Below are 11,217 nucleotides of genomic sequence, written 5' to 3' on the forward strand. Positions count from 1 at the left end.
TTGTGCTCCGTTGGGATTTGCAGGGAAGCATATGCTGGATCCTTTGTGGTTTATACATCCGAATGAGCTGAAACTGAAAGGGATGTGTGTGACCCTGGAGTTTTACAGGGGAGGATTAACCTCTGGGGAGGAAGTGCTGCTGTGTGTGGACTTGAAATGCTGCACATCTGGAGTCATTCAAAGCAGATATGAAAGTTCAGACCCTGGCTAGGTCAGAGCCATGGCTGTGTGTAGGAGTCTCTTTTGAATGAGTTGATTCAAATTTTGTAATGTGAGATGTGATGAGCCTTTGATTTGATCCTGAATCACCTACTAGAGGAGAAGGTGCCTCTTGTTTGTTTTGTCTAGAAATTCCAGTAACCGAAAGGAACAAGTCCTGCCATGAGAATTTTTGTTGTGATGGTAAAATTGTGGGCTTGAATTTTCAGCTATTGCAGTTTAGTAAAGAATCAAGGTGACACGTGTGTATTAATTCTCTACCTACTCTCATCTTGCAAACTCTTGTACAGAAGCTCAGCCCTCGCCCATGGCAATTGTCCATTTATAATGGGAGTATGTGAAAATATTTGCTAGGTCAGGACCCTACCCTGATCTTTTTCTTATCTTCAGAAGAGTTGCCCTTTTACTGGCTTTTTCCCATCTCCTTTCACAAAAGATGTCCAAACCTCCCTGAGATTTCTTGATGCTTCTTAAAGACTGCCCTAACACACACCTACATGTGTAAATAACCATTTAGGTCATAATGTTCAGGTTGCAATTAGAACTTCTTTTCATGTAACTGGTTTTACCAACCTGAGTATCCCTGGTGATGTTCATATTCTAGAGGTATATGTTTACAAGTCATAAAATAAATAAATAATTACTTGTGTGCCCAAAAGCTTGTCTATGTTTTCCAAATATACAGTTGGTCAAATATAATATATTGCCTAAAAATCTTAGCCTGCTTAACATTTAAGTTTGCTGATTTTTCAGATCTAGGCTTATAGGGAAGAAAGAAATTTTTTACAGTGAGGGTGGTAAAACACTGGCACAGGTTATCCAGGAAGGCCCTGATGCCCCATCCCAGGAAACATTTGAGGTCAGGTTGGAGGGGTCTTTAAGTAACCTGGTTTAGATGAAGATGTCCCTGCTCATGGCAGGGGAGTTGTACTAAATAACCTTTAAAGGTTACTTCCAACCCCATCTATTCCATGTTTCTGTGACACAGGGCTTGTCTGTGGCAGGTGGATGGAGACATTTGGGCTCTAATTCTTTCTTTTTCCCGAGCTAGAGTGAAGAGAGCAAGCTGGTGAGCTGGAAGCTGTTTTGCTTTGCACATAGTGGTGTTCATGCTGCAGATTTTGCTTTTTTAAGCAACATTTTTAAGGAACATTAAGTAACATTCGTTACAGGATATGCTCTGTGAGATTCCTAAGATTCCTGTGCTGTTCAGGTCAGCATGTGCTGCTCACCTGGAGTGTTGGCTGTCACAAAGCTGCCTGATGGACACCACGTTGCCATGCCCCAATGTACTGTTTAAACAAGCTTCCACCCCAGCATGCTGTTTTCATTGTACTTCATTGTCTTTATCTCAGCAAAATTGCCAATGGATATGATTTAGTCGGAGCAAACAGTAAGATTTTACAGCTGACATCTCTTCATTTCAAACAGCAACACCTGAATGATGGATGGGGTGGAAATGTAAACCTAGCTCGTTTTGAACCCTGGTGCATGTGGGGGTTTTTAGCCACAAGCACTTGGGTGGTAAGGATTGTACAGCCCTGGGGTGAGTGTTTGAACCTGGAAATTGCACACATTGGTGAATAAGTATTTGATCTGCAAAATTCTATCCACTGGCTGGAAAAGCAACGCTCCCTGGAGCAGTAGGATCTGTGAGGGGTGAGCGGCTGAGTTCATGGAGGGGGGAAGGAGGAAGAAAGTGGAATCAGAAGTGAAGCAAAAAGGTGTTCATGGCCCCAAAGCTGCCAGAGCTCGAGGAGTGTTTGGATAACACTCTCAGGGATGCACAGGGTGGGATTGTTGGGGTGTCCTGTGCAGGGCCAGGGGTTGGACTGGATGATCCTTCTGAGTCCCTCCAACCTCAGGATATTCCATGATTCTATGATTAATCTTGGGTTTCCTCTTTTGCATCGTATAGCAAAACCCTTCCCTAAGTTTGTTTTCTCTTTCTGGCACTAAAGAGAGGTTTACTTTTCCATTTTGCCCATTATTTCCCTTCTGGGACTCATCAAAGGCTGATGAAAGCAATCGAACTATTTTCCATACCTCTAGCTATCTTTACATCTGTTTCTTTCTGAGCACTTAAATTTAAAAGTTTATTTTCCTTTTAAGCCCCTAACAATTTAGAAGTAAATAGCTTTAATAGTGGAATCTTGAGAGGGTTCCCATTTCCTCAATGTTAAAATGTGTGAGGAGAACTTTAAAATATGATTTTTAAATTTTTGGAGACTTAGTCTTGCCCAGCGATGAAATTTAAGCAGTTTAGCAGTTTAGAACTTTAGCTGCAGTTTAGCAAGTCGTGTAAGGAAATTGTTAACATGTTGCAGTGGTCTTGATTGTCAAGGGAATGACAGAATTCTATTTAAAACCAGAACAAAGGCAGACACTTTGAAAGTTTGTTGACTGTCAATAGAGATCACAGTACCCTTTTCTGTACCATTGCCTCTCTGCTTTGGATTATTATATTCAATATGTAAATAAGGAATTTTAATCTTTACCCCAATTGTTGCCTTTCACAAGCATTTTTCCTGACTGTAAATTTGGAAAATGACAGATGGTGGGAAACAACTTCTTCCTAGTTTTAGTCAATTTTTTTATGGTGTCATATTAAGTCTTCATGGAAATTCGGTTTGTCTGGAAGCACCCGACTATATTCAACACTTGTGAGGAGAACTGATTTCTTACCACAGCTGGTTTCACTCTGTTCCGAGATTTATCTTCATGCACAACAGAGTGAAGAGTGTGAGACATCCCATACCAAAAGTCTGCCATGAACACCAGAAGGGACAAGTTGAAATTTTCTTAGACAGATTTTCTGACAACTTCAGACAGACTCATAAATAAATCGGCATCTTTATAAAGAGCTGAAAACAGCTGCTTGGAAGAATGAGTTAAAGTAGGCAAACAAAGACCTATAAAATACAGAAAACCATTTTTCAGCACTCAGTAAATCTTCACCTACACTGGGCTGCTGAGCTTCTGCTTTGGAAAGGATCCTGGAATCATTAAGGCTGGGAAAGAACTCCAAGATCACCAAGTCCAGCCTTTGACCAAACACCACCATGCCCACTAAACCATAGGAGAGGACAGGGAAAAAAGGGAATGCAAGGAAAAAAGCTGCTGCCTTGAAAGGTGTTGAGATTTTTAGAGGGTGAGAGACTGAAAAATTTGGGAAATGAAACATGGAAGTTAATGGGATGACTGGGGATCTCCTGAGGGAATTCCATGGTCACCTAGAACCGTCCTATCCAGTCTGCAGAGCAATCCCACCTCAACCATCAGGTTTCAGCAAAGGAATAGCAGCAAAAAGGGAAATGCTGTGTTAAGGGGCACGTGGAGGGAAAGGAATGGATCCCCCTAAGACAAATGGGAATCAGCAGTGCTCCAGGCAGAGCTCTGCTGGCCCAGCCATAGGGGCTCCTCTGCCTTATAAGTTTCCTAACAACAGCTCAGGACTGACTGCACAGAATGCACTGCAAAGATAGGTGCCTTTTCAGGGCTGTAAAGATGTGAAAACACATGAGGAAAACCAAAGAAATAGCTGCTACTCCTCCTCAAACAAAATAATTTAAATTGAAATTGATGCAAGCAAAGTGTCCCCAGAGAAGAAACCTGGTGCCTCTGCTTGGATTCTGACCTGAATCTCACTGAATTTCAGTTGTTTCACTCAGTGCTGGGGGACTGGGCTGATAATCTCAGTGTCCCTTTTTGGCGTGGACCTGCCATACACCTCTGAGAGAATGACAGGGCCAGACCTTGCAGAGAGCTTTTGGTGTTTGGGTGGATACCTGAACTCCTCAATCCCCTTTCCCATGCCCCCCTGGACAGCTCTTTGCCATCCCCACCCAGCACATCTGCCTTTGTTTTTCACAGTATTAAAATAAATGGAAAGTTGAGTGAGACCTTAATGTAGAAATGTGACTCTGCAGATTAGAAATACACTCAACACATGCTCAATTCCAGCTGGGTTAGGGTGGGGTCTGCCCTTTATGTGTTGAGGTGGATCCTTGGAAGCATGAGAAGGGAAAAACCAGCATGTTTCTGTTCCCCTGTCATGTTCTGGTCTTAGTTCTTAGACCATTTGGGGATTAAATTTTCATGCTCTTCAAATCCAATTGTAAAAAGCAAATTCTTGAGCACATCCAAATATGAATAAAAATGAAAGGAATTACTAATTTTGCAGGGACATGGATGCCCCATTCCTTGAAGTGTCCAAGGCCAGTTTGGACAGGGTTTGGAGCAACCTGGTCTAGTGGGAGGTGTCCTTGCCCATGGCAGGGGGTGGACCTGGATCATCTCTAAAGTCTCTTTCAACCCAAACTATTCTGTGATTCTATGATTTTATGATTCTACACCACGGAATATGTTTTCCTCAGCATTTGGATCTATTCATATTTTACTCAAGTTCCACTTGGCAGTTGTGGCACAGTTCCTGTTGCTGGAGGAGGACCCAACCAGGTTGTTTTATACAGCCTGCCCTCAGACTGAGGTGAAGGGTTTCTCTGGGATTGCTCATGAAGCTCAGTTTCCAAATGTTTTGTTTTCTAATCTTTTCACCTCCAGTGACTTTGCCAGGAGAGGGGAAGGCTATTTCCCAGTAAGGGAAGTCTCTGTGTGCACATCCCTCCCTTCCATTTGACCTTCAGTGCAGATTCAGTACACGTGGCTTTTCCCTTTGGGAGATTATCCCATGTATCCCCATCTGCTACTGATCGTAGTAGGTAACCCTCAATATACTCTCAGTTTTCCTCTTTTCTGCAGCACAGTGAGATGCAGGATATATAAATACCACTGCACTGCCCAGAGAGAAGTGTCATGGCCACTGCCAGCCCCAGTGCTTGAATGGACACCTCTCTGCAGGGTTTGTGTTTCATTAGTGCAGATCACTGGGATTATTGAAATATAGATTTAGAAGAAACATAAAGATTTTAGTTATAGGCTAGCTGTGTTGGAATGGGTGGAATAGGAAAGAATTTGGGCCCAGTGAGAGTTAATTAAAATAGTTAGGAGAGCTGGACCTGAAATAGGGTTTTAGATGTTAGTAACTGATTACCAAATAACTGATGATCTGTCATTTGCATGTTTGCTTAGCTGTGCTTAGAATGAAGAGTAGAAACATTGATAAGTTGGTGTAGGGAACAAGGACAATTACCAATTTCCTCCCTTTGTGGGAACCCATCCAAAAGTCAAGCAAAAAGAAACTTACAGGTCACTAGAGTAATTAGGATTGTTAAAGTTCAGAGGAGCAAAAAGGTCAAAATGAGGAAGATGAGTTACTTCATCTTTTTTGGGACCACTGACCCAATTTGAGAGCACCGACTCCATTCAGAACACACACTACGCATGCTTAATGACATGTAAGCTCATTTCCATATGAAGCGGAGAATGGGAGGTGTTAATGTCATGAATATGCATTTGTATTTTGGATATTCATAATATTTGGGAATAAAAGGTATCATGTTTGCTTGGATCAGAGCCCTGTGTCTTAGGGAGCTATCCCACACAGTGCCCGGTGCCAAATAAAACATTCACTTTCTAACTCTAAACTGTTAGAGAGTTTTTGTCTGTCTCAGTTGGATATTGATATTAGATCGATATTCATATTTTGGTAAATCATTATAATTACCCCAGCACTCCAGCTCTGCCAAACTTGGCTGTTCTGGAAGCCATGAGTAGTACAGTGCTAATCCTACTGGGTTTTGACATTGAATCAGGAATTCAGATTAACCTTTACATGTAACTACGGTAATCATTGCACAAATGCGTTTACACAAGCCACAAGAGCTGTTGTGTTTGTTCTGAACATGATCCCTTAGTTATGAGTCAATGATTATTGATTCCACCCCTCCATATATCTATTTTTTGTTATTCAAGAGACAGGATAAATGTCACTATTGGATTGTCCCATTTGTGTACTTATTTCTGGGCATCATTCATTCTAACTTCTCTTTTCTGATTTGCTCATAAAAAACTGCCCATGGTTGTGGAAAGCAGGTTCCAAGAGTGTTCCAGTCTCACATTTCATTCATTATTTCAGGTCCTGCCTTTGCATTTTGGCTCGTTTTAAAAAAAATGCAAAGCACTCAGTTGTGGTGCTTGGGTCTAAATATAAACTCGGTGTGGTTAGAACTGATCCATGTGCTGTCTATGGAGACAGCCATGTCTGTAGCTGAAAAACAAATTTTTTCAGACTTTCAAACAAAATCAGGTCCAAGTCTTTTTTCTTTTAAGTGTAACAGTTGAGGCTCTTTTTACAGTTTTCCTCTGATGCCTCTACTTAAAACTACCAGCTAATGTTTTCCTCCAGCCTACATAATTTCCCTTAGGCTTCCCAGGAATGACCCTGGAGGAAGAGCTGCAAGTGAAGCTTGGTGCTTACACTCCTTCCAGTCAGGGATTTCATCCATGTGCCCAGATGCTGCCAGAGAGGGACATTCCTGCTGCCTGTGCGAGAGCCTCGCTCGGAGCATGGTGGGATGGCAGGACACCAAATTCCTCCCTGCTGTGGCCAGGTGACTGAAAGAACTCAGCTTTCCCTTTTAATAAAATGGGTTTAAATCCTTTTTCATCTGTATAAAATGGTGTCATCTGCACTTGTTTTCAAGCAGAAAAAAAAAGGACATGAATTTCTGGGATTAGGATTGCTATGGGATGCCAGTGCATTACATCGAGATTTCTGCTTCTTTTTCCCTTTAAATTGAAGCCTGTAAAATACTGTTGACCAAAGTCAAACTGGCAAGTGGTGTTGGAGGGCTTCTCTCAGCTCATTCTCATTCCTTTACTTCTTTCTCCCAGACTGTGTCTGGTCTTTTGTGTATATTTTTGTCATTCCCAAGTAACAGGGGCCTGGTCCAAGAGGCACTGTCTCTTCTCTAGTTCCTCTATACCAACCCCACAATCAGTTCACTAAAATGAATTGTGTTTGTTGTACAGAGAGAAGTGCACCAGAGAGAATTCTGTAGTGTTTGATGCAATATGCTGTTTCTGTGCAATTTTAACCTTTTTTTAACTTTCTGAACTCAATCTACCCTTCTTGCTCCTTTTATTTCGATTTTCTGTTTTCTTTCATTTTCAACCATCCACTGTGCCTTGTTACTTTTGACAGAATTCCCTCTAGGCAATTTTCTCTTGCCTGCCATGTATTTAGTTCTTTTTCCTTTGCACTTTTATTGCTTCCCTACCTTGTCCTCAGCATCTCCAGCTGGGTAATCCTGAAGAATGAAGCAGTGAAACTTGATGAGATGCAACAGTGCAGAGGCCACATTCAAACACTTAAGCTTGAGAGCAAAAAACCATTTCTGAAGGTAATGACTTCTGGATTTCGAATTATAGATGAACTGGCTGTGTTGTTCGCAGCATAACCAAGAGCGAGAACATGATGCAGCAGTGTATAAAAAGGAAATTGAATTCCAGGGTGTGTCTAGAGAAGTATTTTGTAACTGCAATATGAAAGCATTTAATATTCTATGCACATACTGGCCTTCATTTAGAGAACCATGTCCAGTTTTGGTCACCCATGTGGAGCAAAAATGTGTGTAAGTCAGAATAAATGCCAGCAAAGAATAATAATTGCCTGAGATAAAAGGTGATCCAGCAACATCTCCAGTGATCCTGTGCTTTACACCCAGCTTCCTTATACCCCACCTGGCAAAAGTTCCCTTTTTTTGCATCAATCAATCAATCAATGACCTCCAACTGTGTGGGGCTCCTTGATGCCTACAGAGCAGTTAGGAAGGTCAGACAATATAAAAAAGATTTGCCATGTGCAGGAATATGCAGTGACAGGCATAATTGGGCTTGCATATATTTAAAACTGCTGATTTACAGATGCCGTATACATTATTGTGTAAATAAATACAAATGCAACCGTTTTTAATTCTCTGTGTGTGTATGTGAGGGGGGGACAGCTCAGCACAGACTCTTTCGAACCACCCTGTGTGTATTTTTCTCTCACAGCTACACTGGTTTATCAAGCCCCCTGTAATTAGGCGTATGTCAGACTGTTCAGACCAAAACCACTTGAGCTTGGATAGGCTGAAAATGAAGAAAACAAATTTCCTTCTGGAGGATCTTCAGCTGAGTTCTCTCTCTCTATGTGCCATCATAGCTCAAATTCCAGGTAAAAAAAGGTGTGAATCACACTTTATGGCAGCGAGGAGCCAAGACTCACTGGCTTTCAGAGATAACTGTGGTAAGACTGAAAAGGAAGAGTCCTCTTAGAAGTAAAACTTGTCCATCACAGCCTCTACAACTCAGGATAAATGACTCTGCTTGTTCTCCTCTCTCCTACTGCCCGCTTGGAGCCATCCCTGCTCAGATGCTCCATTCTTTGTTCAGGATGGACAGAACAAGCAGAGGTTTGAATTACAGGAGAAAAGGTTCAGATGAGATGTAAGGGAAACCTTTGCCATGTGCAGGGTAGGAAAGCACTACAGTCCTTGCCTGGAGATAATTATTCAGTCTCCAAAGTCGGGGAGAATTAGGAATGAATTAGATGTCTGTCAGTCAGTCTGCCCTGACACTTCTCATATGCAAAACTAACTCAGATGCAAAAAGAGCCCCCAAACCAGACAAAACCACACCCTCCCAGGAACTATCCAGTGTGATGGTGGATATAAAGCACCATCAAGGGTTGGATCCTTGTCTCACTTTTCATACAGATGTCATGCCACCACTGAGGATGGAGTGAATCTCCAAACTAGAAATAGATTAATAAGAGAAAGACTAACATCTAAAGAAGTAACTCTGGTGTGAGCTGTGTTCTACCCAGGTGGAAAAGGCCCAGGGAATCAGTAATTCTAAAGCCTGTTTGCAGGGATGAGGATGAATGATGCGGCTCTTGCAAACGGTTTCAGGGATGTGGCCTGCACCAGAGCTATTGTGCTGATTACTGTGTTTGCAAAGGCTTTAGAAGTGACTACTGTTATGGATGTATTGTGATGCTGGTTTTTCGCATGGTACATAATGTTAGAAAAACTTTACCTAGGTTCTGTAATGTAATACATGATATAGAATGTCTATTGTTTATGTAGTCAATTTAGAAAAGATAGGCAGAGAAAGCCTTCACGTTCCTGGAATATCTTACCAGAGAAGAAGAAAGCCAGAAACCAGAGAGAAGAATTTATGGAGGGAGCAGAGACGGAATGAAGCCAAGGAGAAGATAAGGCTGATGGGATGATACACAGAAACTCCAAAGACTTTATGAATCATTCATGATTGTGATGAATGTGCAATAAGAGATGTACTTTTAAAGACGATCTTTTGGATGTAGAGGTGTGCCTTTGGCTCTGCCAAAGCACCCGGCCGTAACACCCTTTTTGCTATTGTCTCCTAATTGTCCCTTTTATTAAACTTTTTTAAAATTTTTCAAAAGTGAACCTCTTTTTTCCACACTACTGAACCCGTAATTTAGAGGAACCTTGAGAAAGTAGCCTGAAATCCCCAGAACAAGTCTGGATTAACAATGTGCTGCTAAATACCTTGGAGGGAGAAACGTTGTAATGAAGCTGCAGCTTGCAAAAGCAAACAAGACCATTGGGATCACATGGTCTGATTTCTTCCAGGACAAGCCGGAGGTCCTGCCTGGATTTCAGTACTTCAGGCTTAGTTGAACCAAGTGATAACATCTCTGGTAATTCATTGCTGTAAATTTGTCTTATTTCAATTTCTAGGAACTGAATCCTTCTAAACCTTTTTCTTCACTGTGGAAAATGCGTTTACTTTCTTTTTTCCCCTCCTGAGAGGTGCTTGGATGAGCAAGCAACTTCCTAATAATCTCCCAGCTCGGGTAAACAGGTTGAACCTGTAGAATTACTAAATAGAAATGATTTCTCTTCCAGTTCTTTGGTTATCCACATAGCTCTCCTGTTCAGCTTCCTAAGTTTTCATTAGAGGCAGGGGTAGTGCTCCTTTAGTGACCTTGACTGTGCCAAATAATCTCCTTACTCCACTCTAGTCATCTTTAATCAAGTTCTCTATTTTCCACTCCAAAATTTTGCTAGGATCTGAGTCAAGCCAATGCCCACACAACAACTTAATTATCCACAGGGTCATTAAGTTAGTGATAATTACCTGGCTATTCCCTGTCTTACTGAAAAGGCGCTTCTTACCCAGCTTCACCAGCTTAACAATTAGCACCTAATTTAAGATGGCTATTTAGCATTCCTTCAAGGGACAGCTTGGAATTTAATCTGTCTCCAAAGAGTATAATTTTGTTTCCTGTTTTTAAGTAAGTCTAGCATTCTGTTTTAATACCATCAACCTCTTATAATATTTTGTCTATTAAAATGGCATGTTTTCCTGGTCCTAGGGTTGTTTGGAGCTGAGGGACAGGACTCTTTGATTGTTTGAAAATGTGCTCTTGCCTTCATACTGAGATTTAGGGTATTTTTTTGAAAGCATTCTTTAAGTGCTCTCTCCTGTTCCTCATTTTTTTGCATGTTTAAGTCTTTCTAGCTCAGTTGGGGGAAATCTAAGTTATAATGATTTCCAGCTCTATGGAACTGTCTCCAGGAAGGTGAGCATGTGAAGAAGGGAAACCAGGGAAGTGCCTTTGAATATTGTATGAAAGAGGAAGTTGTCAAGCTATTGCTGCTCCATTTTCACTGTCTAGAGAAACCCCTATTTTAAATCCTTCTCCCTTTGCTGTCTTGTAAGAACTTGCACGTGGCTTTGACTAAGAGACATTGCTTTTTTGACATGTCCTTCTCCTCTCTTCCAATGCATGACTAGATACAGGCTTTACAGGCATGGCTGTGTGAGATTTCCTGTTGGTGTTCCCTTTGAAGCCTCTGTTGTTTTGGGCTTTGTTCTATTTGTACATTCAGAAACAAATTGGCTTTTATGTTACAATCAAGTCACCTAAAAGAAAGTTGGTTTTTTTTTCTTAATAGAGTATTTGGTCTATGACTGGTGGAGGCTGATGGTGGATTTGCCTCTGAAATCCTCTGGGCAACAACAATCCTTCTGGCCACGGTGTTAATGTGGTAAGTAAGAACA

This window comes from Coloeus monedula (assembly GCF_965178545.1).
Source record: "Coloeus monedula genome assembly, chromosome: 17".
In the NCBI taxonomy this organism is placed as follows: domain Eukaryota; kingdom Metazoa; phylum Chordata; class Aves; order Passeriformes; family Corvidae; genus Coloeus; species Coloeus monedula.